This window comes from Simochromis diagramma, unplaced genomic scaffold (genome assembly GCF_900408965.1).
Source record: "Simochromis diagramma unplaced genomic scaffold, fSimDia1.1 OVJJ01000602.1, whole genome shotgun sequence".
Taxonomy (NCBI): domain Eukaryota; kingdom Metazoa; phylum Chordata; class Actinopteri; order Cichliformes; family Cichlidae; genus Simochromis; species Simochromis diagramma.
This window is the reverse complement of record NW_024387040.1, coordinates 3,417,771-3,445,084: the sequence shown is the minus strand read 5'-3', so window position 1 is coordinate 3,445,084 and position 27,314 is coordinate 3,417,771. Positions and strand designations below refer to the sequence as shown.

The 27,314-nt window shown below is 39.5% G+C and overlaps 1 long non-coding RNA gene across 1 annotated transcript; it reads right to left on the bottom strand.

The window, feature by feature from the left end:
• Nucleotides 1–27,314, bottom strand: LOC120741462. Its single transcript, XR_005697631.1, has 3 exons — nucleotides 27,280–27,314; nucleotides 18,834–18,840; nucleotides 1–677 (listed from the first exon to the last, which is right to left on the bottom strand). It is a non-coding gene; the product is annotated as an uncharacterized LOC120741462 (long non-coding RNA).

Genomic DNA, 27,314 nt, shown 5'->3' with positions numbered 1-27,314 from the left:
GAAACGGCAAGCCACGTCTCCCTGTCTGATCATTTCTTTCCTGTTTACAGGTTCGTATCGTGCCCGAAATAGAATATAATAGCAATCACATCCATTATATAGCATAGACTAACCATTACGGTTGGAAAGTGAAAGCGTACAACATTGTGTAGTACAGTAAATTACACTTTTGTAAGTATTTGTTTACGGCTTTAGCAGCATGCTAAGGTTAGCATGTTAGTTTGGGTCGCACACCTCCTATGCTCTGTGATGTTAGTGATCGGCTCCACCGTTATTCTGTATTGTTTTAGTATCTTGTTTCTGCCATAAAGTGTTTCCGTGAATTCAGTGCACATGTTAAGATGGTGCTGATTATACCATTCTTTCAAGCTATTTGAGATTTATAGATTTGTCCTGTTGGAATTCATTTTGAACCAAGTTTTACAAGAAAATTGGTCATGTTTATAACATTGGAATGTGTTATGGAGAATGTGTGTGTGAGCTATGTTAAGAATAAGTAAATACACAGTTGTAATACTGTAAAAGTAATGAAAGGAGTGCATAATTGTGAATTTGAATAAATAATGGCGGAGTATTCAGGAAACGGCAAGCCACGTCTCCCTGTCTGATCATTTCTTTCCTGTTTACAGGACACATATATAGCTGTCTACAGGTGCTGCCACCCGGTACCTGTAACACTATGCTAAATAACTTGATGGTTTTCTAGTAATAACTAATTTGCTTACTTCTCATGTAGCAGAAATGAGACAGTGAGGAGTATATGCTTGTGCTAAAGAGGGGATAAAGCATGATTCTGAATCCCTGCTGGAAAAAGACAGAATTTATTATTTGGCATCATCTTATTAAAATAACAGGCCTTATTAAAAGGTCAGTAATTACTTATTTACACGCACAGAGGCTGCAGATGCTTATGGAAAAAATAATTCTCTAACTGGACCTCTCTGACATGCTGCTGTATCAGGAAAGTTACACAAAACCGAAAAATGATAACAACCTTAAATTAAAGAATGGTTCAGTCTAATAAGAACCATCATCATCAGGCATCAGCAGTAATACAAACATGCTAATGAGCGAACAGACTTAACAAGCCCTGAATCTACTGCTCAGCCCTGACTTGTATCAAAGCCAGGAAAAATAGCAGTAGAAAATAATTTTCTTTATTTCTTTTGTTTGTTTTGTTTTGTTTTTTTTAGCCAGCACTGATTGAAAAATTATCACCTTTTGAGCTGATAAAACTTGTTCGAGAACAGTTTGTTTTCATCCCACTATTAGGTTATAAAACATATAAATATCATTCATTTGAAAATGAATTCTCATTCTATTTAACTATAACCCGCTATTTAGCTGCCAAATTAGCCATCGTGTGCACCAGCCCGTCGCTAACTGCTTCTGTCTGTAATAGCTGAGAGCTTAGAAGCTAAAAATGAGCTATAGTTTGCTATAAAACTCTTAATTAAAATTCACAATTCTCTTTTCTTCTGTTTATAAGCCAATCTTAACTGTGCTGAAACACATTATTTGACTAAATGAACAAATGTGTTGTCAGAAGACGCTATATATGTAGCTAATCTTAGCTCAACAGATTTCTGTAGTGGTTTAGCTAGGTGTGAGTAGCTAATACCAGAGGTTTGAACAATGAAGTGTTCGGGGTTATTGCTCAGTCACACTACAATAAAACATAGGATGGAAAACTCAGTGCTTTCCCAGTAACCGCAGTGTTTTGGGGTTTGTTTGTTTTTTCTTTTTCTTTTTGCAATTGCAAGTAGTTGCGGTGACCAAATGGTTGCTCAGAGGCAATACTATAAGTTGCCTGGTGGAAAGCAACTTGTCTTCAAATATCGCGGCACAACTCAGACTGACTGGAATCACTCTCCGACAGATTTGCAAAGTTTTGCAAATAATTGCACTAGCAGTCATGTTTAAGACATGTATGAAATCATCATTAACTCACAAATCAGATCTCCAGAAAATTATTTTTCATATCGTAGAATATCCCTCAGATCTTGGTTTGCAGATAGTAAGAGGGTCTACAGTTTTTTCAGCACTTCTAAACTCTGACATTTGGCTATTTTAAATTTGCAAGCAAGTTAAGCCTATGTCCAAATCATTTATTCTTTACATGCTCTCAGACCACCAGGATACAGCTTTAAAAATTTGGCTGAAATTCTCTCACACACATCTTTCTATCTTTTTAATTTTAATTTAAAATTTTCTTTCTTTGTAATTCTTTTACGCCATTATAATTCAGTTCTCCCGTGTTTAATGAAAGAGCTCTAATACTTCTACGTCTTTCCTTTCTGGTTTCAAACATGTTAGACTTTATTAATATACTTTTGCCTTTCCAGTCTACTGACTGGAGTGCTTAAAGCAGACGACACTTTAAATACTATACGTTTCCTCTCATACACACTCTGCTTCTTTGTCTGGTGCCACCGTGCTGCTTTCAGCCTATATTATGTATTTAGCCTCTTCATATTTTTCAAATATTACAGTTTATCTTCCATTGTAAGCCAGCCGCCCTGCTTTCAGCACATAATCCATCTTTCTGACTGGTCATATACTGCCAGTGCCACCTTCTTCATGTGAACACGTTCATAGATAACTGGGAAACCTTGGATTGGCTTATCGAGTTGACCCCTTTTCCTGATTGCTGTCAGATAAAGAAAATATATCAGCTATATATTCAGCTTGGCCCCAGAGCTTGTCATTAAAAACTTTAAATAATGCTGGTGTTGAATTCAAATGCTTGCCTAAAGACTCATCATTTACATACAAGGATAGCACATTAGTTCAGGTAGCTGAAGTTAATGCACTGCTTACATCTTTGCATAAATAAATAGAGAATATATTAAATAAATAAAAATATAAAATGCTTAATTATTATGTCAATTCCTAACTCTGTTTTTTAATTCAAAAAACAACATAATTTTGCTTCATTATGTAAAAATATTCTACAAATCTGAAGTGGAGAGTGTGTTGACATGTCTGACATGCTTTCACAGGGTTAAAAACTGATTAATTATACTGGTATTTTAATTTGAGAGCAGGTGCATGAATAAAAAGCCATGAGCCAGGAATCCAAGCAATTAGCAACAAAACATTTACTAAAATTATAAAATAAAAGCATTTGTCACCATGAGTTTTCCATACATATATATGTAATAATCAGCATGCCAATCAGCAACCAGACCTCATGCAATCTTTCCACCAAAACACCAAAAGAAATCAAAGTGTACATCAAATCGCCAGTGTGTTTTCTACTCGCTGCTGTTGCCAGCAACACCATGTTTACTGACCTGGCAACATGTCATGTTGTGTCAAGTCCTCAGTCCTAAGAAGAGTTGCTGAACAGAAAGGTCAGAATAGCATGCTCGTAAAGGGATGTGGACAGCTTTTAGCCTATGGCATTGCTTTAATCAAAGCCAAATGCAGTTGCAGTCAGAAAACACTTCTGATTTACTCAAGCAACAGTGAACACTGGCTCTGAGTAAGACCTGTAGGATTTGTGGCAGTGAGGGCATTGACTAAGAAATCCTAACATTTCCTCAGAGGTATGAGGTGTGCACTTCTGCATGCGTGTCCGCGAATGTGTGCGGGTGCACGGACTGTCCTTGTGGCGAATCCGTGCCTTGGGCTGTTTTTTCCAGACTTTGTCGGAAACATGTTGCATGAAGCAATACACCTGCAAGTCATGGTGTGAAGTCATTGGTGCTGTGCACTTCACAGTCCTCAGGCCAGTCCATGGTTAACCAGATTTATTCCTTATCTTGCAGAGAACAGCTTCATAACAAAAAAAATGAGAAAAAAACCTCCAGTAAATTCTAAGGAGGTTTGCAGAAATTTCATTCGATTCAAAATTACTAGAAAAACAACTCAACACGACTCAACTATTCTTCTGGTTAATTACACAGATGAATGCATTTATTTTTTCTAAATTAAAAAAAGAAAACGGATCAGTGATTCTTCAGCAACAAATACGTCTTTGTATGTTTTGAAGAACAGCATTGTGGCGCGCGAGCAGCAAGCGGCCCATTTGTGAAAGCTCCTCCATCATGATGAGAGACAGCCCACACAGCTCCAAATTGCTGATGAGCATATTTTTAGTCAAGGGGCTGCCCCAGTGTCTGGCTTACATGTGGGACTGACAGAAAATGTAGAGCAGGTTTTCCAGTTAATACTGGTACAGCAAGCCTTCCTGCTCCGTAATTAACCAATTAACAAGCAACGTGTCCCACCAACACCATACCTGATTCAGTTTGCAATCAGGAATGCTCGTCTGCAAAGTTTTAATTGTGCCCGAGGCAATAACTTACTGTTTGTAATCACATTCTCCCTCTCCCTATATTGCACCATGGTGCGTTTGGGAGGAAGAAATTTACTGGCGCAAGCTAATTCGGCAAACCTCCATGTTGGAGGTGAGCACAGTGCACACTACCAGCAGCGCTTAAGGTTTTGCTGAACAACAGAATGAGAGTTAATATGTTTCCCAAATTATTTACACGTTGTGCATTTACAGCCTCAGATGAGATGTGAGAGGCAGACAGGGGAGCTTTCATTCAGCACCACTCGCAGCAAGGTTGTGTTGAGACCACAGAATGCAAACACAAGCAAAGAAGAAACCTCCCTTTCTCCATAATTCAAAATGAGATATTTCATTAACAGTAGTTAATGAAAAAAAAAAAAACATATTAAAGGAGACAACATTGCAGGTTTTGACTCACGAACCTGCACGCCTGGGTTGTATAGTGGAGTCAAGCCCTGTGCCAGAGCCAATCATCGTTCAGGCGGCAGACATGGTGCGTGGACTAGATGAATCACTAAGCTGTCATGTGTCTGTTTCACATTCTGACTGTCTGAAAGCAAATTATAGGTGACTTAATGTTCCTTTTTTCTCTGTATTCTGGTGTGCTGCCAGGCCATACACTGAGCTAAAAGGCAGAAATATGGTCTGTCAGATGGGAGCTGCCACTAATTGTTCAGCTCAAATCCCTCCATTTTCTTTAGGAGACCACATCCACCCACCACTTTTAAAAATATAAGGGTAACGCTATTGGCTATAATAGACATCAAGCAATTACAAGAGTCATACATTCTAATATGATAGACGCAGGAGAGACTGGGATTAGCTTTGCGCTCTTGATGGAACATGCACACACCCTAACTGCAAAACACAAACAATCTAGGGCACCGATTCCAAATTCAATTGTTGTGAACATGAAGCCAGCTAGTTTCAGGCAGTGGGGTGAGTTTGGCCCACACATACCAATTAGGCCCGTTTCCAAAGCAATACTGCACAATGCTGCCCAGAGGACTGCAGCAGAACAAGACTTTGATTTCCCTCAATGTGATAGTAATTTCATATTCCTCTGAAAAGCAGCATGGCTACTGAGGCTCGAGTCTCGAGATGAGCCATGAAGAGCAATTCACAAGAAGATGCTTGTCTGGTCATTTGCATATCATTTCGGAAACAAATACGCAAATATGTTGCGACCGGTTTGGTGAGGAGGCATTGGAAGACCTGTGCGCCTGTGTGAACGGCACGGCCTCTGATGCATCCGAAAACCCTAGAAGTGGGCTTCTTTTATTAGATTCATAGCATCCCTGGGGTAGCTTTGTTAACTGTTGCGTTTGATCAGGTATTGTTTCTTGCTCCCTCCCTCACCCTCCCCACACACACTTCTGAGAGCAATGCTTGCATCTGGGATACAATAAAAAATAAAAAATCAAGGCCATAACTGAGAATCCAGCCTGTGGTCTTCACGCCGACTAAACGCAGTTGAGCTGGAATCCCACCACAGCACATCAGACAGATTGAGGAATAGTGAGGGAGGAGGCATGTAATGAGAGCCGGGAGAATTACTACACTCTATTTATAGGGATCGCGGGATTGTTTACCTTCTTTCTTAGCTACTTGTCTGGATGTGTGGTGAACTGCTAATGAGAGGATGCATCCCTGCCTCGCCACGTTGTTGTGTCACCTTCATGTTTTCGCCATATGTTGAGATTTACCTGTGAGAACCAAATGACTCATCTTTAAGGTCTGCACGCCCTCCTCATTCACATACTTTCATTCTTCTTTTCGTTATAAAATTCTATCTTTTATGGGGTGGTGGTGGTGGAGTAGCGGCAGCAGCAGTGAGATAATACTTATTTCTATGTAAGACGGTGTAGGAGAGCCTATTGTTGGAATAAATCTTCAGCCTCTCATTTGACTCGCTGGGAATGCTTGATCATTCGTCACATGGGAGGAGAGAAACCAAAGTACTCCAAAGAGAGCAGAGGTGTGACTGTATGGAGGCGACCATATTAGCAGAGATATTCTTCAGGATTATGTGCCCCTTCAACCCAGGCCAAGAATTTGTCAGCAGAAGTGCAGATATGGCTCTATCAATAATCCATGGCATTGTGTATTTCCCAACTGATGCCATTATACGGCTGGGGGATGACAGCACTCACCAACTCCATCATCTTATCCACGGGGACCAGGATCTCATAAAGCGCTCTCAACATAGACATCTCATATAACGGGTAATAACTCCAGCCAGTTAATACAGGGGAATTATCAGGGAGAGGAGCAATGAACCCAGCAGAAACCAGGGCGGCCACCTCTATGTTACTGTTCAAGAGGAAGGTGTAAAAAGAGTGGGAGGGACAAAAATGAGAGATAGGAAACAGAGGTAATGGGACAGCGAGCTAGATAAGAGAGGGAGGGCTGGCAAAAGATAAAAGACAGAGGAGGAAAGAAAAATGCGCAGAAGGAAGCAAGGGAGTTGTGTTAAACAGATGAGCAACGTTAGGAGGCAGAGGGATGAGTAAAGGCTAAAGAAGAAGTAATCAAACAAAATGTAAACATAAAGCTTCAGTAGAGTATTTGTCTTTTTTCTTTTAAACTTTATTAACACATTACAAGAACATAGTCACCTTGAGGTCTGCCTTTAACGTTGAATCATGCATGAGAGAAATAGTGGTATATGAGGTACAGAGCACATCACGTCGACCTTCAGTGCTTGTACATCTAAGTTCATAACTGAGGTAGACAGTAATGAATGTGAAAACGTGTACATTTCAGTTGTAGCTGAACATTCATCTGTTCCATAATGCAAAAGTGGACGGCATTTTTCACCTAGTGAAAAACTGTGGCAGGTGAGGCCTGATCCAGTTTACAGTAATCCCATGTTTTCTGCATCTATCAGCAAAGCAAGAAAGCAGCGATCCATGGTAAAGGTTTAAATAAGGACAGGAGTGTGTCTAAAGGGAAGTTGTATAGATTTTCTATTGAATTTTCACATTTTGCTTGATCATTAATAAAAATAAAATACAAAAGTAATATAATGGATGGTGTTCAACCATACACAAATAAGCATGAGTAGTTGTTGTAAACATTTTTGTGTGTAAATCGTGGGTATTTGTAAAGGTTCCTCTTGGATTTAATCACTTTATTGTTTATTGTGTTACTTTTCTCAGCCCATAATTAACAACTGTTATCACAAATTGTTGTGAAGACGGTGTGTTTTGCAGCTCCAAAGCTGGGAAGCAGTTTAAAATGTGTATAAAATCAATAAAATGTGATCAACATTATCAAATTCTGAAACTTTTTTTAATTTTTTTTTTTTTTTTTTTTGGGGGGGGGGACATCTCACAACTAATTAGAATAATTGCTAAAATGTTTATGTTAATGTTGTCCAAAAGGCTGAGTCTTTCAGAAGTCATGACTGGTAATGGATAAAAAGCCCCCGTAATCCTCTACTCTAACTGAGCACACGCATTGATACAGCGCAGTGCTTTATTGTGTACTTTTAAGAGTTTTCTGGCTATCACATGCACACTCACAATGCAATGGATGCACTGGGGTTGTCTCCAACATCATGACCAAGGGCACGCTGATGTAAGGACTGGAGGAAGCACCGATCTTTTTCACTCATTGGAGAAAAGTTCACATTGTGAAATACTGAATGCAAGAATATACAGATTGGAAATATCAGTGTAACTTTGCAATATTGTGGGGATTATGCAACTGATCGTACATAATATCTTTAAAAAAACAGAGAATACGGAGAAATCTCTGTGTACAGAGAAGAAGACCAAAAAAAAAGTATAGATTCACTGTGATCTCCAGTCCTTCAGATGGCAAAGCAGTGAAAAAAAAGGCTGGGAAAAAAAAGTAATAGTGGAATTTAAAAAAAAAAAAAAATCGGTTTTGGTAAACAAATAAAATCTAGATTTGGTGTCATCTTCTGTGGGAAATAGCTCCTTTAAAAATGAACTGAAAAGTTATTTTAAATTAAAATTTGAGAATTTGAAATACATTTGGCAAATCACACAACTCATATCTGACTGAGGAGAATAAAGATCACCTTATTATCACTGCACAGTTCAAAAGCCAGCAATAATTATTTATCCCTTGCTGAGTTTGTAAATTTGCTCACCTCCAAAAAACCCCCGAACTGTCTCTAATTTTATGGTAGTTTCACTTTTATGAAGAGAGAGAGAGCTTATGAACCAAAAATCCATAAAATAAACCCCACATTACATGAAAGTTTGAAACTGTACTTGGTGGAGGAATCCTTGTTGCACCGCTGTAAGACATTTCTTGTAGTCGGCCGCCAGGTTTGGTGGAGGTTTTGTGGAGAGGTTGGAATAGAAGAAATTGATTTTGTGGATGGGTGCGCTCTATGGACATAACAAGTTGAGATGTGGAGCATCTGTAATTGATTGATTCATTGATTGTAATCTTTGTACTGCATGGGTATAGATGATCAAATAGTTACTTCATTATTTCGTGCAAATCAATATGTAATTTGTGTGATTTTTTAAAATGATTTTTATTTATTTATTGTATTTTTTTTCCTCTTCTGTCTCTCTAATAAACTAAAAATTAGGGAGTGTTCATTTCTTTAGAAGTGAGCAAACAATTTCAGCAGGGGCTCAGATTTTCCTCCACTGTATAAAACATTCTACTTCCAATACTACAGCAACTATTTTCCTCAGTTACAGAGTTTAAAAGAAGAAGAGATGATACAACACCGTGGTAAACTTTTCCCAACATCAAATCAAAGACGAGCATATAGTTTTCAACAAATGTGAAAACTATATGCAACTATATTGCATTGCGATTGAAATGTATTAAACATTGGCTTTAAATAATTTACAAATCACTGGAAACGTGGGTGTATGTTGTATTTTTAACATAACACGACTGAAAAGATCCTCACACTCTGGATTCCCCTTTTGGATTACTGCAGTAAAATGAAGTTATCTTTGCTAAGGACTCTGTAATGAAGAGCTTAAACTTGTAATCCCCATAATCCAAATCAAAGCTGCCTTTAATTGTTTCCATATTACAGTATCATTTAGACTGAGCTGACTTTACTTAAACGCAGGATTACGACACTGTTTAGTCTGAGACCTGCCCATGACTGAAAAACAAAATACGTCTTTGTGTTAAGTGTCTGACTTTTTGAAAATATTTGACTATTATAACCTGTTTTTAACCTTTATCAAGCTATTTCCAAACATTTGTCATCGTGTTTTATGATGTCTATAGGGTGTCAGTAAGGAATAGTTATTCTAAATGTCCAACAGAAAACCTGAGGGACGGGCACTCCATTTAACAGTGTAAAAAATGAATTTTCACTGAGACTTTTAACTATCCTGGAAGAATAATAAAAAGGAAAAAGGCTGGCTCACACCATCCAACCTGAAACTACACTACAAGGGCTCCAGTGTCCTCCAAGCAGACTCAACAGGGACTTGAAAATACTATAAGAACAACTGTTCCTTTATGGTGTCCACAGTTGTGTGTGTGTGTGTCTGCAAGGGAGTATTATCCTGCCCATCCTCTGGGCTTAGTAAGCTAGTTTGCTTTTTTTTTATTAGCAATATGTTTAGCAAGGACAAGAAAGTGTCCCTCATTTTCACCATGAAAGATAATGTTTTTCGCTAACTGCAATGACTGATTTTTTTTAAACCAGGTGCTAAAAAAGACAACAGACTAAAACCACAACTAGTGTAGTCTTAACTTTGTTAGATATGTCATTCAGCAGATTTATGTGTTGCAGATTACTATCCGGTCGTTTAGTGATGACGTGACGAATCCTACTTCCGGGCCTAAAGTAGTCTGCATTTAATACAGCTTTTGTGTTGTTAACATATTTAATGTTTTGTATTTCTTCTATTTAATCTCAAAAGCTCCTAAAACAGTCAGTGATCACTGATGACCTCCCTCGGCTTTTATTACCGCTAATCATTTATTTAAGCTCAGTTTTTAAAACCTTAGGATGTAACTACAGCCCATCCCATGCAGCAGTATATGAATGACTAACCTCGTATTGTGGATGGATTATCTCAGTTGTTCTCCTGGCTGAAGTTTGATCCTTTTACAGCATCCTGCCATGCGATTACATTTGTTCCTGACCACCGAGAACACTCACGTTAACTTTTATCGAGTGGAAAAAAAGTTAGCTTGTTTATATTATGCTAACATAGCTGTGTCGCTAGCGGTCACGTAGCACATCATTATATACCAGCTAGCCAAACTTCAGTAACCCTACAAACATCACTCCTGTTTAGTTTTCTGTCTTCATTTATGTTGGAAGTGATAACAGAGCTGTACGTTTTAATTTGTTTTCAAAACCCCGCAGTCAGGACATGCTATATTGTATTTCGATAGAAGCTAGCGAGCTAACTTCCTGCTAACTTCTAACTCCGTTAAATGTCATAAATTCCGTTTTCATGGATGCCTGGATGTTAAACTCAATTGTTACACCTGGTAGAGCAGAACGCTGATCATTTTATTAAAGATGGAAGACTTTAGACAGTTTTTCAACTCTCAGTAATGCCATAGTGATCGTTTGATATATGGACCTGCAGCGGAGTTTAGGCCCAGACACGGCTAGTGACGTCAGACTTAACGACCGGATTGGATCCTGTAGAAACTTAGGTCCATAACATATAAGTTCTTTAAGCACTGTAGAGGCTTCTAACAAACATTAGGTGGTGATTTAAACTCATATTTTTCAAAAGTCCAGCGTTATTTTGAAGACACCGATATTTTTGCTGTCCCTCCCTCCCTCATTCATAATCCCTACATCTCAACCACCATAATTAACTTACTCTATGGTGACGAGTACATTAAGAATTTTGACATGATGCAGTCCCCATTATTTCTCATAGAGTAAACGGTACATTGCACTAGGTAGTAAGTAGTGAGATATTTTAGACAAAGACGTAGTGTTCGTTCTGTGATGCTGTACTGTTGCGTGTTTTGCATACAAATGCCCTGTCTGTTGTGCACACGTATCCAACTGCTTGGACATTTGTGCCACCCCTTGTCATCTTTGTTCTATGTCACTGCCCATTAAATCTCAAGCAACCAATAATAAGCATCTGGCTCCAACCCTCTATCAGGCCTTTTAGTCTTAAATGTGGGTGGGTGCCAGCCACTAGTGCTATTAGCGGCGAGAGGGACAGGAGGGAGAAAATAAATATATAATGATGCCACCCACCAAGCAAAGATATTCAGTGTTTGCATTTCAGGGGACAATAAAGAAGGCCATCTGTTCCTGTCATTCGTGCTTTATTGTTTTCCTCGGCGGGCCACTCACTTTGGAACGTGGCATCAATGCCCTCCCTACCTCACAATCTCAGTGGTCCAGACCTCCCCGCCATGCACGAACTACAGTCAAACTGTCAGCACACATGCGTGACAGGACATAAACACACAGACATATATGTAGTGTACTGCTCACCCTTACCGCTGCACAGCTGTAAGACAAGGAAGGGTCGTGAAAGGTGTATTGGTTTTTGAATCTTCAATAGAAAAATTATGACAAATCAAAAATATGCTAAAAAGATGCTGAGGGGGGCATGGCTTTGAATAAATTCCGTGTCCCTGCTCGTCATGTTGGCTCCGGAGGTAGGATGGCAAACAAAGCCAAATGTTTTCCTTTCATTCATCCTGCAGGATGGAGAAGAGAGGAGAGGAAAGAAGGAGGCAAACCACAGTTTTCTCCTCCTGGCTTAGAGTTTACTGAGGGGAGAGTCTTCAATATTGGCTGAAGCAATGAATGGCTCCTTCACGAGGTACGCACTGTGTTCAAACTCACCGCAGACGTGCCATGAGGAGAAGCTGGGAGCTCAGCAGACACGAAGACGATGCAGGTTGGAGTTTTTGGATTTCTTCAATGACAAAAGGAACGCCATTAGATCCAACATTTCACTGCCAGTTTAAGAACTTTCAGAGACACACACAGTTCAGTCAGCGAGCTCCATCGCTTTCACCCAGCTTCATCCACCCAGCTGTCTTATTTGATTTCGCACATGAGGCTCACCCACAGTCATTTAGGACAAGTCTTTGCCACAGTATCCCCCATTATTCTGAGTATAATTCACGAGTGCTTAGACAATCGAGTCATTCCTTCCTTTTTAACTATACTTTTGTACAGCCACTCCAAAAGAAATGAAAACCTGATGTCCTCAGTAACTACAGGCCCATTCCAAGTTACATTTCCTTGCCAAGATTTAAGAAAAAGTTTTCTCCTCTCGTCACGTCTCCTCTTATTTAAATATTTTTAACATATTCAACAAATGTCAGTCTAATTCTAGAAGCAGGCCCAGCACTTTTAAAGGTTTATAATGACATCCTTTTATTTGCTGATTCTGGTTCCGGTGCCGCTATATCACTCCCAAGCTAAGCGCAGTGTTTGACACCATCAGCCAGGACCTTCTTTCAAAACATCACGTGCATGAAATTTGTTCCCAGGATTAAGTTTTACATTGGTTTTCCTCACAAACAGGAATCTGTTCTTCATCCCCAGCTTCTGCTAAATGTGGCGTCCCTCAAGAATCCTTTCTAGGGCCTACTGTTTTCACTGTACATGCTGCCCCTTGGCTCTATCTTTCAGAAACAAAATATTAACTATTACTGTTAACCTCTGCCACACCTGGCAGTGACTATTCTGTGTAGATACTCTGGCAGCTTGGATGATTTCAGATCATAGATCAGATCTAAACGAGGGCAAAACTGAAGTTTTTTTTATTTGCCTCCAGAGCTGTATGACTGTCCTAACAAAGGCACTCATTCCTGTATTCACATATGTTCTAACTGTACTTAAAAATCTTGGTGTTTTTATGAACAGTTGCTTCACTTTTAACACTTTAACGTTGTGAAGGGCAGCTTTTACCAACTGAGAACCCTCACTAAAACCAAGACAGCTGCACTACTGTAACTCTCTGTATGTGAGATTGTCCCTTTCCACTCTTTCTCCACTGCGATCAGGACAAAGCTCAGCTGCTTGACTTCTGAAGAAAAATACAAATAAAACAACATTTGGTTCAATAAGACATTAAGTCATCGCTGTTTTTAGCTCAGTTGGGCTGGCTATCTGTGAAACGTAGAATTAATTTTTAAATGTATTTCTTCTTATATTTTACCTTTAGATCACTAAGGTCATCCTGCCAACACTTTCACTCCGTGCCCTTGTCACTCTCGTCTAAAATCTAAAGGTGACTGTGCCTTTGCTGTTACTGCCTCCAGGCTTTGGAATAGACTGCCAGCCCCAATTGACAGTTTTAACTAAAGATCTGCGTATTTTCACTTGCTTTATTCAAGTCTGTCAAGTCCAGTGTGAATGTCTGCTCACTGCGCTTTCTTTTTAAAACTGGTGTTTCTATTGTTAGCTTTATTTTAGGTATTAATTTGTATATATCGCATTTCGCATCATCACATCACATCCTTGTTATTTTTGCTCTGCCTTTCATTTTTTTTTCATCACATTATTTGCTCAAGTGAGTTTTATGTTTTGTAATTGAGTTTTTGGAGACCTGAAATGTAAATGTGTCTGCCTGGAAAGTGCTGTGGGTCAGCTCCAGTTGATTTAAATGTGCTGTGTAAATAGAAGTGACTTTGCTTACATGAGAAGCCGACCCTTTTTTCTTGCAGTGATGAAAAATCGAGCCACAGAAATGATTTTAAGTTTAAGAAGCAACTGTATATTTTGTTTTTTACTAATGAATAAACAAAGGCTTCTATAGCTCACCTGTCTTCATGTGAACTATCTACCTGCAGTCAGTGACTGCCACAGTTTAGCTTCGATAAACTGACTGGTACTTGCATAGTGCTTTTCTGTTCTAACTAAACACTCAAAGCACTTTTTACTACAAGTTTCATTCACCTAATCATACACACATTCATATAGGACTTTTTATTATGTGTCTAAGTGTCTAACACACCTGTCACACACAGGCAACATGTATCTTGCCTGAGGGCACCTTGACATGCAGACTGGAGGAGCCAGGGATCGAAACCACTGATCTTCCAAGTACTGAATTACCCCCATCTGCCTGCCGAGTCTCAGTGATCTGAAATTAAAACAATGGAAGGGAATCCCTCGCCTCTGTCTGGTAAATGTTTCTTGAACAGCACCAGTTAGGTTAAGTATTGTGTTTATAACAAGACACAGATTTTTTATAAACCATGTCAATTTAACTTTTGTAGTCTCAAACTTTCTCTGTAGAGTGAATAAAGTTTCGTGATCCCAGCACCATCGTGACCCCAACCTCCCGACACTAATTTGTCTCACAGATTCTACTGCTATTAGAAAAATATACATTAAATTAGTTGGTAGTTACTCACTAATGACCACTGCACTGTACTGTGGTTGTTCTATTGTCTTCAATTGTAGCTACCTGGGTATGTTTCTATTTATTTATTTAAATTACAGAATAACAGCAAAAGATGAAAAAAGTAAGAACAGAAAGATCATCCATGTCAAATCCAGCCATAGATGAGGATCCTCACACTGAACATGTATGAGAATACTAAATAATTATGTTAGCTCAATACAAATTTTTAGTGTTTTCAGTGTGCTGCACATTTTATTTTTTTCCGGACAACCGTTCCAACAACACTTCACAACGGTCCTAACCTTTGGTTTTTCAAAAATTACCAAGTGTGACCATGAGAAACAAAAATGTTAACAGCTTCCAGTTTTAATTAACATCAACACCAAAAGATTTCATACTTGAAAAAATGAATACATATCTGTCCATTTGGTCAGAACAAGGTTTGCCTGTTTGTTATGGTCAAATTTGAATTCACCATATTATACCACACAGATACAATGACAGCATGTTATAAAATAAATGTATTTTTGATTTAACAAAAATAAATGTGCATGTATCACAATTATAAAATAGCTATGTATATACAAAGATCAGCAACTTGTTCTTTAACGCCTTTAAGGATATAGCATTACACATGTATAATAAAATATATATCATATGCTGATGAATATGTGAATGAGTGCTGAGGGTATGGATAATATCACAGAAGGAAGACAGCACACACAAGCAGCGTTTTCTCACCAGTGATCTGACTGAATGCAAGATTTGCAGGTGCTTTTCCATCACAGTCAGCAAGGTTAAACTCCAGAGAAATTAAACAAATTGCTCCTCTAATGCAGAGTAAAACAAATGGAGAACTTTAGTGCACATGTGGAACCCTCTTGGGTTCTAATTATGTAAAACTATAGACATCAGAAGGCACTGAATTCTTTAATGAGCACTTGAGAGAACAAAGGGAATTTAAGTGCATGTTAATAAGAGAGGCGAGACAACAGGAGGAGGCAAAATGCCACCGAAAGAATCACTACACATTAAACGGGGGCATTTCTTGCCAATACCACCCAGCAGCTTCCGACAAATACGCAGGGTGCCGTGAAATAGTTGAGAACGGGACTGATTTCTTTCTGTGATTCGTGATGGTTAGAACCGGCACACAGCTAATGTGCTAATAGTTTCTCCATGGAAACAGCACAATAAATTGAGATGAATTAAGTGTCAAGGAATTGAGATCTGGCTATTAGTGAAGGAGAGGATGTTCTGCTTGATGATTTCTCTCTACAACCTGCAATCAGCATGCTGACGACTACCCCCTGACCAGTGCGCCGCAAGTAGGTGCAAAATCACAGGTTAAACTGCCCTGTTGGGTCTGTCAGGGCTGCCAGTGGCTTTTCCAGTGTCTGAGGAACAGTAACATTTGGATTTATTCAGTAGCAAACAAGGCGCAATGTGTTCGGGAAGCTGTGTTCCACTTCGCTGGTCGGTATGCCGGCCAATTAACATTGACAAAGACTCCCATGTGTATAAGCAAGCAGAGAACCACCCAGAGAACACGTTTGCGTTCAGAAGCCAAAATAGATCACACTGCTGGTGGTCCTTTAATCCCCACGGTTCCACTGAATAATGTTTTAAATCAAGATTCAGTGGTGTAGTCAGTCACCCTCGTAGTGTAGCTCCTCACTGGTTAGCTACTATCTGTGCAGAGGCTTTAGTGTGCAGTTGTTAGGTGTGATTTGGGATTTTCAGAGACTATGCATGGATAAACAAACATATGCTACCAAGAAAAATAATGGCCATATTAGGAACAAACTACTAATTAAGAAGTATGTTGAAGAAGAGTGTTGATGATGATAATGAGTAATATATGAGAGGTTTTAAAGTAGATAATAAAGCTTCGGCATTTTTCGGCATTTTTCTGGAAACTGAAGATTTTCTTAAAGCTGAAATTCCACTGAAAATATTTTAAGTAGCATTGTTTGATTATTTGAATTAGATAAGGGAAAGAATAGAGCAGATGATTACAGGCACATGTGACACATGAAACTGCAGTTTGGGTCACATAAGGTTGTAAAGTAATGTAATGTTTTTGCCTTTAACCTACATTGTTTGTCTAGATGGATGTTTTGGACCTAAAAATAGAAAGAGTGATCAGATTAAGCGACAGGTTGACTGAGTATCTTCTTAATGAATTGTTTCCATAATTTAAAATCACATTTGAATTTGACTGCAGTGGCTTCAGGGCTCCTTTATGAAGCATCGGAGCCAAGAAACTTCTCTCTTTTAAATTGTACTGTAACCTGGAGCAAGATGGCAAGCTGGGAGTTTGAGCCAAATGCTCTCGCTCAGGCACTGCAGGACCTTATAGTGGAGCTTCGCACAGACAGCCTGACCACAGGGAATGAATTCATTGTGATTGTTAAAAAAACAAAAACAAAACAGCAGACACACTCTTGGTATTCCTGACCTGATGATGATTCCTTCTTCAGGCTTAGACACTGCAGACTGCTCTTGGGTCTCTGGGTCAAAGCCAGTGACACAGCTTTCACCACTAGTAATGATCTTTGACATGAATGTTGGGTCAGTTTGTTGAAGAAGTTGATGTTTGCTCTCAGCGCAAGTTTGAGGTCCATGGTAAGACTGCAGATATCAGAAAGAGACTTCCAGAGAGCGATCCGCATGTGGTAAAAAACCTGGAATGCTTGAAGTGCTTCACGAGGACACCGCTTTAAAACTGGCTTGCTTTGTGCCTTTTGGCTGGTGAAACTTTTTGATCACACCTAGTAAAGTAGCTGTGGACATCAAGCCTATGTTTCAGTCTGTCTTACCATTTGAGACTGCAATCACAGCTAAAGAGCAAACAGCAACACAAAGAAGAGAAATCAAAAAAACGCTATTGAGAACCATGGGACAGGAAATGAATTTGTTAATACATCAGTGTAAAATAAAAAAGAACCCAATAGTGAACAAAAAATAAATCTGCAAAACTCCATGATGACAAATCCTGTGCAATATCAAAATATAACTGTCAAAATATCACCACGCATCACTAAAGTTAAAGAATTTAAAGGATACAACGGAAAAGCACCAAGAATCAGGACTAGTTTGGAATTTGAAAGAAGAGACAACAACACAAAAAACAAAACCTGAAGCACTCATAGAGTTTAATATGGTGATTTACTTTACTTGACATTTTGAATATATTCATTTAGTTTTTTCTTTTTAAACATACTTTAAGGCATTTGTTATTTGCCCCGTTGAAACCCATTTTAATATATTTGACATACTTTTGAGTACAATGATTTTCATCTATGTGGATTATACAGCATGTGTAGCATTCATTTAAATGTTTAATCGCTCAGTAATACATATTGAGTGAAAGATTTTTTATTACACATCTATTCAGAAAAATTTGACATGTATTCAAAATGTTATTTATTTAAACAGTTATGGCCTGTTACAGCAGTGTACAGAACAAAGTCACAATAAAACAGAGCGATATTTTGAATCCCCATACGTCATTCCCTAAATGTCTGTATGTTGTCAATGCAAACAACGGCAGTAAGAAAGATAGTTTTAATAAACAGCTCAATATAGCATTATTATCAATCTGACCCTCAGATCAATCTATTGACCTTGAAGGAGAGGTGAGAGGTCAAATGTGACATCATATTTTAAATCTTTATATTGTACTTTCTATATGTTGACAATGCACACTGCAGTTAGAATCAAAGTTTCTAGATTATAAGGCTTTTTGTAAAAAATGACCTTTACGCGAGATTTTAATAGACTGTTATCATGACCCAGAATTCATTCACAGTACTGACAGTATAACACACATGCACAGGCTACCAAAAACATGACCTCCTTGTTGTAAATGTATCAGTGCAAAGGCGAATTAAAGAAGCATGGAGAATTCAGAAGATCGCAGAGAAATGTTGTCTGACGATGACGGCTGGACCTTCGCCCTGCTACAAAACGATGACCTCAAACATGCTATAAGTTTAAAAAATATATTTATTAAGAATCCCATCTCGTCGTCAGCCTGCGAACGCGATGTTACATTCTCCGTTTTTCTTAACGGTCACCAAAATTTGTATCGAGTCACAACTAAATACAGTGTAGTCCTGCAAATACTGCTAGAAGTTAGCAGGATCAACTGATTTTAGATTTTGTTGTTTCAGTAGAACATAACCTGCCTCGTCTTCCAGCATCACATTATAGCTCGTATTATGACCATCATATCATATTATATTATAAAACTGCAAAGTACCCTGTGAGCTGTAACTGTAAATCCACCATTAGGCCACGTATGACACAGACCAGAGTCAGTAGAAAAACCTTCCCAATGATTTTTAATACCCAGATCCTTATCTCATGTATTTGCATATGTATTAGTCTCTCTAGTAAGTGCTTTGACTCATTGGAGTGAAAGGAGCAATACAATAGTAAAGTGATTCAAGGTCTGTGATCTGTACTTGCCTTCTGTGTTACTGCTGTTCAGTCAGAATAAGTGTCTTTGTTTGGCATGAATACTAGCAGATCACTACTGTATTGCACAGAAGCTTGATCAAAACTATGACACAATCAGACCAAAGATGCTGAAAGATCCTCAATGGCAGACTCAAACAAAAGGCAAATTCAAAAGATTTGTTCATCTCCAGAAAAGACGTGTCCCGCTGTGACATCATAAAAGCATTTTAAGAGGGTTTATGCGTGGCGTTAAAGGTCCTGCATGTGCATTATCAATAGATTTACTTCTTCATTTACGCCAGAATTACTGCTGACGACACTATTTCCCCATTTACACTAATTTCCCAAAAATCACACTCACATCAAACGCACACTCTAAGAAGTGGCCCGGCCATCACTCAATGATTAATCATTACCACTTCAAAATGGTCAGGGCTTTTTCCACCTCTCCTCCAACAGTAGAATTAAGTAGGGGGAGTATTTCATCCTATTCTATTCAAATTTCACGGCACCATCTTTGATTTCTGTTGTCCAAAGTAAGGTAAGCCCCACGGCAGTGACGGACTGTCATCCCTCCCCTGGGGGCAGGAACCGCACTCACCAGCTCCCTAATGATGTGCCTGTCTTTTGAACGAAGAAGCCCATGCCACGGCCTATCACTTAGCGAGCTTAACTAAGCAGGGGGTGGTGGGTTAGGCAGAGCGAGAGAGACAAAGACAAAAACAGAGGGAGACAGAGGTGGGAGGGTGTAGGTTTGGCTTCTGGCAGATGAAAGCTGCCCCTTTTGGAATTTCAAGCAGAAATGAGGCAGGTTTAAAGCCGGATTTCAGTGACAAATACTGTATTAAGCCATGACTTGCTGTAGCAATGTGGCATACAGGTCAATTAGTTTGTCATTCAGAGAAAATAAGTCAAACCAAACCGAATACTATAGATGACAACAGTTTTCCTGGAAAAGCTCACAATCTATCAGCTTCAGCAGGGACAGTTTACTGTATTCTGCTCCTTATAAGAATAAGGTAATTGGAGACGCGCTGCAGAGAAATACATATTGCATAAATGACAGGCAGTAATACAGCTGTTGTTGTCCTAGTGTCAGACTGTAAATATGAACATTCTCAATCTGGAGGGCTCGGCATAATCACTGTTTATCCATTATATCCCCCTCTATCCTGCTGAATGGCAGCACACACAGTCGGATTGCCCTCAATCATTCAGTAATTGATACAGTGGCATTTCACACTGTTATTACCCAAAACAGCCTCGGTTAACTCTCGTCCCCCACCCACCTTCCCACCCTCCCCCAGTGTCTAGATCTGCGTTCTTTCTGCAAATATCCCGAGGCTTCTCTCTCTGCAGTTTTAACTTTAGATTGATTTAAGCTCTCCTGGAAGCCAGTTTGGTCCGTTTGAATGTTCTTATAATCTGCTGATTTGATTCAGTGGGGGACTGTTGTTAGCTGAACACAAGCAGCCCATACAGCAGAGAAGTAAAGAATAGCATCACACACGCTGGAGCAAAGGAAGAACAATCTGTGATAAAAGAAGAGCAGCCTGAGGGTGCAGGGAGTGGCCACAAGGACTCGCTTTCTTACTCTGGCCCCCCCTTTTTTTTGAATTATTGAATCACATGAATGCAGGAACACCTGAGACAGCTGATGAAGGAAGATACAGAGGAGGGGTGGGAGTGGCTGGGGCGCCACTTTAAAAGCCATGCTATTTTAAATAAGATGTGAATCTAACAGGATTCTTGTTTAGTCTGTAGGAAGGATTAAATGCAGCCCACACTGTCGAACGTGGATCAAACACTCTTTTTATTCCTTTTCTGCCCATGCTAACTGAACTGTTTTACTGTGCTCTAAGAATCCAAACGGTTCCACGCAGGAAAGAACAGGCAAACCTTTTGATGTAGAATATGTTTTAAGGTGCTATATGGTGTATCATCAACCCCCGTGACTCTCCTCCCTAGCACGAGACAAAGGGAAGCCTGCCAGCGCCAGAATATGCCAGAAATATACCCATAGAGAGGTGTTTGATTGTCTTTGCATCCATGCATATATGTCTTGTAGGTCTGAGTCATGTTTGACAGCTGTACATTGCAAGGCTTTTTCAGTGTACTTAAGCTCTCTGAGTGTCTTTTTCCTGCACATACACATTAAAGACAGGAAAAGCAGAATGGGCTGCCTTAAAACCTCTTTGAAGTAAAGTCAGAACCAAAAAATTCATGTGCCAAGACGGGAAGCAGAAAGACAAAAGGAGCGTTGCAGCAGTGGTATCATCTGGTGAACCTGTGGGAGATAGGAAAATCAAGAAGTGTAGGGTGAAAGAGGAGGAGGAAGAGGAGTGGGGGGAGGGGGCACCGATACAGAAAGTGTTTTGGGATGGGAATGCACTTGGGGAGTAGAAAAAGCACAGTACCTCCAAAAACTTTGCAATATAAAAGGGAGGAGTAGGGAGGCAGGACACAAAAGAATATTCACAATGCTTCTGCAGAGAGGGAGAAAAAAAAAAGGCGCTGTTTCTTCTGCTTCCTCGCCTCTCTGCCTGGGAAGAGTCTCTCTACGTTGATCACGGTTTACCGTCTGAAGATGCATTGGCAGTTGTTGACAGAGACAGAGTTTGTGATGGTAGTCACAGTTATTCCACAGAGACAGTCAAGGGAGGGGCGATGAGGGGGAGTCGACTCCCCTCTCTTGTTTTCTTGCTGACTCTCTTAACTGTGTTTACTCTTTCAACGCTGACATCCAAAGGTATGCAGAGCTGATAAAACTTTGCAGCCAGATAAAATTTAACACAGTTTTTAGTGCATTAACTCACCCCGCATTCAGCAGTGAATTCAGACAAAAGGAAACGGGTAAAACGAACACTGGCGTGGACGGTTCGTTAATTTTATCTGCTGATTTAAATTCAAGGTTCAGTTTACCAAATGCAAAAATTGTAACTAACTGTTCCCCTTTGAAGGAAACTGCAATCAAAGAGGACAATATGATATATCTGGATAAAATGGAATAAAACTGAGCACATGATTCAGCTCCTGTAAAGATCTTCAAGGCCATTAGCCTGACTAACAAAGAGGAATAACATGAAACAGCCTAAAAAGAAAAAGATTTTTAAAAATCTGATGGTTAAAAAAAAGCTTCTTTTTCATTTTAAAATGGCACAAAACCCCAAAACTTCAATTTCCATCTCCATATTCTCCAAGTCCTATTTTACTGAAATATAAGAGATCCTGTTGTACAAGACCCAAGTCCCCCGGGGCCAGCGAGCAGTGTGAGGCACTGGTGGCGGTTCTGGAGAGGCTGTGATCATGCCCAAGTTTTATCTGAAGCGTCTGAGCCACGATCGCAGGGAAGCTTCAAGTAAAAATCGCAAGAGCAGAGAGTGGAGATGAGAGAAGAGAAAAAACAACTGATTTCCATCAAAACAGATTGTCAAACCAGATGGGGACTGTTCGAGAACTGGGGCAGAGTGGATGGGGAGGGACTGTGATTGGGCAAATCTCAACACAAACCAGGCAGTCGCATCAGAACAAAATGGATCTTCTAAGCACTCTGCTGCTAGGCTGTCATGTAATTCTAAATGGCTTTAAATAATTCTGAATTAAGTTAATATTCAATATACACGAATATCAAAGAGTTCAAAACGACGAAATCTTTCATGGAACTGTACGCTTTGTTGAGTACATCCTTGTTTTTGTGCTTTGTAGGGGGGATTTAGCTCTCTGGAGAAGCAATCTCAGGGTCAGCTGTGATGGCTGCCTTTAATTTCCTGCACAAAGAAAGTGTCTCTGACCTCTCACCTTTGAGTATGATGTCTCTGCTTCACACATGATGAGCCTGAGCATCATGACAATTTGTGCAGTTTGGTGTGTGTTTCATTAACTCCTCCTGAATTATCAGCGCTCAGAATGATTTTGCATGCTCTGACCATTATCACGGTGCCTCTGGCAACACCTGAGCAAAGCTCATCAGCATGCCAGTGTTAATCCCACACAAGGTTTTCCCCAAAGTGGATTGGCTCAAACACATCCTTTAAACATGTTATCTCAGCCAATGCACGCTTGGGCCTCCAACAAGAGGCTCTTTCTGCGAGCCATACACCACATGCAGTTAACACACAAGCTCATTATCAGACAGAAGGATGAATGCATTACAAGTTGTGGGATAAGATAACCTGAATGTGATATTTAATCAGCTGCATGAAGAAATGCAGAACTGGAACCAGGCGAGCATTAGAAAACAAGGAAATTCTACACCTGAACTATAAGCCCTGTTAGTTAAGCAATCATTGGAAATGTTACTTTCTTTTAGAGACTCGGGTAATAGGTTTGATGCCCTTCTCAAGTATTTATAGCAAATAACAAACATTAAGGGGGAGCCATTATGCTCATTTCCCTTTAAATATTTTTAGTATAGTAAATGGTAATCCTAAAATGGACTGGTATTTATGTAGCACTTTTCTTCTCTTACAGAGCACTCTGAGTGCATCTCTGTGACTTTACTGGTGCAGCTTTACGTGACTTTCAATTCAAAGAACTCTTTTTTTTAAAAGTCTTAAAACATCTCTTTCTGTGGCACCTTAGTTCTTCCCCTCTTTGGCACAAGCAACTTTAGCTCCTGTCCCAGAAAGTCCACTTTCTTGTGATTGGCTGCCCCTCACTTGCCTTCTGCAAACATGTCCCCATGCTTGTAAGCACTTCCCCCGTTTGCCTGTCAAAAGCTCCAGAAACATTTACACCTGAATGAATAGCCAGAAGGACTGTTTAGTCAGCTAATGCAGCCTTGTTAGCTTATTGTTAGCTTCTCGATACAGAGTGGCTAGAAAACTGTGCTTTCTTCTTTAGAAAAAGTAAACACACTTTCAAACAAAAAGAGTGGGCCACCCCTAAGTATAACTTTTAAGATGCAAAGACCATATGGGGAAATCTCTATCATTTGATGTCAGCCAACCCCAGGAGTAGAACTAACTCTGACACAGAGCAAACAGTAAATAGGTGAACTTTGGCCCATAAAATACACCACTGTAAAATATATATATAAAAAAGATTAAGGGCCACTTTCATTTGCTTAATCTAGTCACCATTTTGAGGTGTGCTATGTACCAGACTATTATTAGCTGGCAGAAATAACTACCTGAAGTCTCTGCCAGGTTGCCTGACTCCCTGAGAAAAATAGTTCAGTGAATAGGCTGCAGTAGAGGGGATAATAGTTTTTACACCCATTTTTAATGTAAATGTGCCACATAATTCAGTATTGTTGAATACTAAGCTTCTGAGTTGCTGATGGCCAGATTTTGTGTGCTTTGGAAACAGCCAGGCTAGCTCTACCTTTATGTTAAGCTATGCTAGTTGGCTGCTGGCAAAGTGGCAACCTTCGGGGCGAAGAGAACGAAGCCAACTCAGCAGTGCCAAAAAACAGCGCTTCTTGGAGTGGCCACTTGAAACTGGTTCCAAAACGTGAGTCAGTCCACATAGATTTTCATGTTAAAACCCCCAACTTAACAGTAATAAAACACATTTTTACAGCCTGCTACAAAAAACAGCTTTGGTCTCCGTGGATAGTTTTCCTCTTCACACAGCAGGTGAAATTTCCTCATAACTTCTTCATAACAATTTAGGTTTAAAGTATTTCAATATGTCACTTTACTTATTTGCTTAGCACTGATTAGCGAGTATGTGTTCGTGCCTTGAACGGGGAGCGATGGTATAACTTGGTCACTAGCATACATTCCAGGCTCCGGTTACATAGCTGACCCTCTAACTTATCTAATTTACAACCATGCCATCTTTAATTATTCGTTGCTGCAGTTGCTCAGTAGTTCTACAGTTTATAGATGTGGCTTGCTAATTAGCAGCTTGCTAGTGTAAGCTTATAACTTGGGGTGTCCTCTCTCTCCAAAAAACCTACCTTTGTGGCAGCCAAACATGTCAGTAGCTACATCCTTTCTTTTCTTCTTCTATGTTTAGCTTTACGTTTGTAATACTGGCCTGATAGCAGTAGTAATCTGCTCAGCTCACTTAGCAAAAAGGCTAGCACATGCGCCAAAATGCCAAGCTATTCCTTTAAATTCAGTGCTTCATTTACAGTAAGTGGGTATGGCACATGGATTTGGAGACATTCGGTTTGAATGTTTCCCACGAACAACACACTTTTAAACAGGTGTTCTATTATGAAAATAGCCTTCCCTTCCCTGCACACTCCTGTCTTGAATTTATCATGTCAGGTGGGGAAAATGAAGGTGATTATTGACCGTGAGATGAATTTTCCATTTCCTCTACACCGGACTGATCTTATTCCAACCTCCAAATTTTTTTAGTCTACTGATTTCTCTCTCTCTCTCGCTCTCTTTTCACCCTTCAACACGCCTGTAGCATTCCTCAAGGTCCCCCGTGATGCCCGAGGCTGTAGAGAAACTCCAGTGAACACAGGCTCCCTCCAATCCCTCCACCAAGCCTCTCCAGCCATATGTTTATGATAAGACGAGCTTGACATGATCAGGCTTTTATTTCCTTTTCCATGGAGACATTGATCTCACCTGCAGCAACATGCAATTTGTCAATACTGGGATTTTTAAAAGGTGTATAGGCATAAAATAATGACATGAGTTTCAAGTTAATTGAAAAAAACATGACACTTACCCCCTTGAAATACATATTATTTTTTCCTATAAAGCTGTTTAATGAGAAATAGAGGAACTCTTTAAATCCATCCTATTTCTCCTGTCTCTTACAATTCCTCTGAGTATAGTGTAGTGTAGTGTACTGTGAAGCCTGAACTATGGGTCAGGACCTAACATCTGCCAATAAATGGGTTTCTGCAAAAGGATGGAAAAAAAACCCACTAATTCCATAACTTGGTTCGATTTCTAGCACATCTGTGAAGTTCTTTGTTCTTTTGTAAATCTGTTACATTTCATAAACTGTCTGAATGACTGTCTGAAATACTGCATGTAGGCGTGACTTTGATTGTGTCCAAGCCAATTCTCCAACAGCAGGTAGAGGCAGTGTATAGTTAAAATTGTGAGCTGCTGTCGTTATTAAAAGGTAGCAGCATCCAGGACTCCAGGACAACAGCTTATCAGGGAAAGAAATAATGATGCCTGAGGCTGTTCACATATATGAGGGCAACTACTTTTAGCTCCATTCCTGGTAACAGTGCAGACGTGTTACCATGAACCTCCAGTTCACTGTTACCGTTATTTTCTTGGCAGCCTGCTTAGTATCGTCACCTTTACAGTATTTAAAGATAGTTTGGTCAGCACAGTTCACCTAGCTGGCCCATCTTTTCACAAAAGAAGTCTGTTTGGTTTGCTGTAAGTATTTGCCGCTCTCGGAGGTCTCGTATTTATTCTTATGATGGCAGCGCAATGCTAAATTCCTCTAAACCTCCCTGAAAATTTAGATTTTTAAAAATGAATGAAGATATTTAAATATTTATGCGGTCTTTGCTCGTAAGCCTTTGATTCATCCTAAATGGTCGTCAAAATTTTAGTTTACTGTAAGATATTAAACGACATTGCTTTCCTTTAATAAACAAACAAGGCAACATTTTCAGAAAATATTTGAAAGTCTGTACGAGTGAATTTGAAACCCTCTGTTTTAAAATATTTGCTTTAATGCCGAGTATGGAAAGGAAAGATGAGAACGTAATGTGCATGTAGAGTTTAACTAAGTGGCGTTAGCTGGAGCTGTAATTAAACTCATTACGGTATAATGAGCATCAGTCGCTTTAAGGTGAGAAAGCTCCTGATAGACTGATCTAAACTGGGCTCCTCCTTCCTCTGTCGTGACAGTAAAAGGTTACTTTTGATCCTTTAATTATGCATTGAAAAGTTCTCACTTAACCTAATTAAAAATGTAGAAATGAGTCGCCTTAATAATATCAAAGAGAAAAAGAGAAGCAGCCAGGTCTGGTCAAAGGGATGAAATCTTTTTATACTGTTATCACATCGTTTGTGTTTTATTTAGAGGGATGACTTAGATGATATCTGCCTGGTCTGTCTATAAAGCACTACAGCACTATGCTCAGATCTCTGTCAGTGTAGAACAACAAGTCTTGGGTAGTTGTCGGCACTCCACAGAGCTGGGTAAATGCAATAATTTACAGGGAAGGGTGCTATTATCATTTAGACGTTGACGTGACTCACCTGACAGGCTTTACGGGATCGTCTGACACGTTTCTGAGAGTCTGACTCTTCAGATGTGTTTATGATTGTGCTTTTATTTGT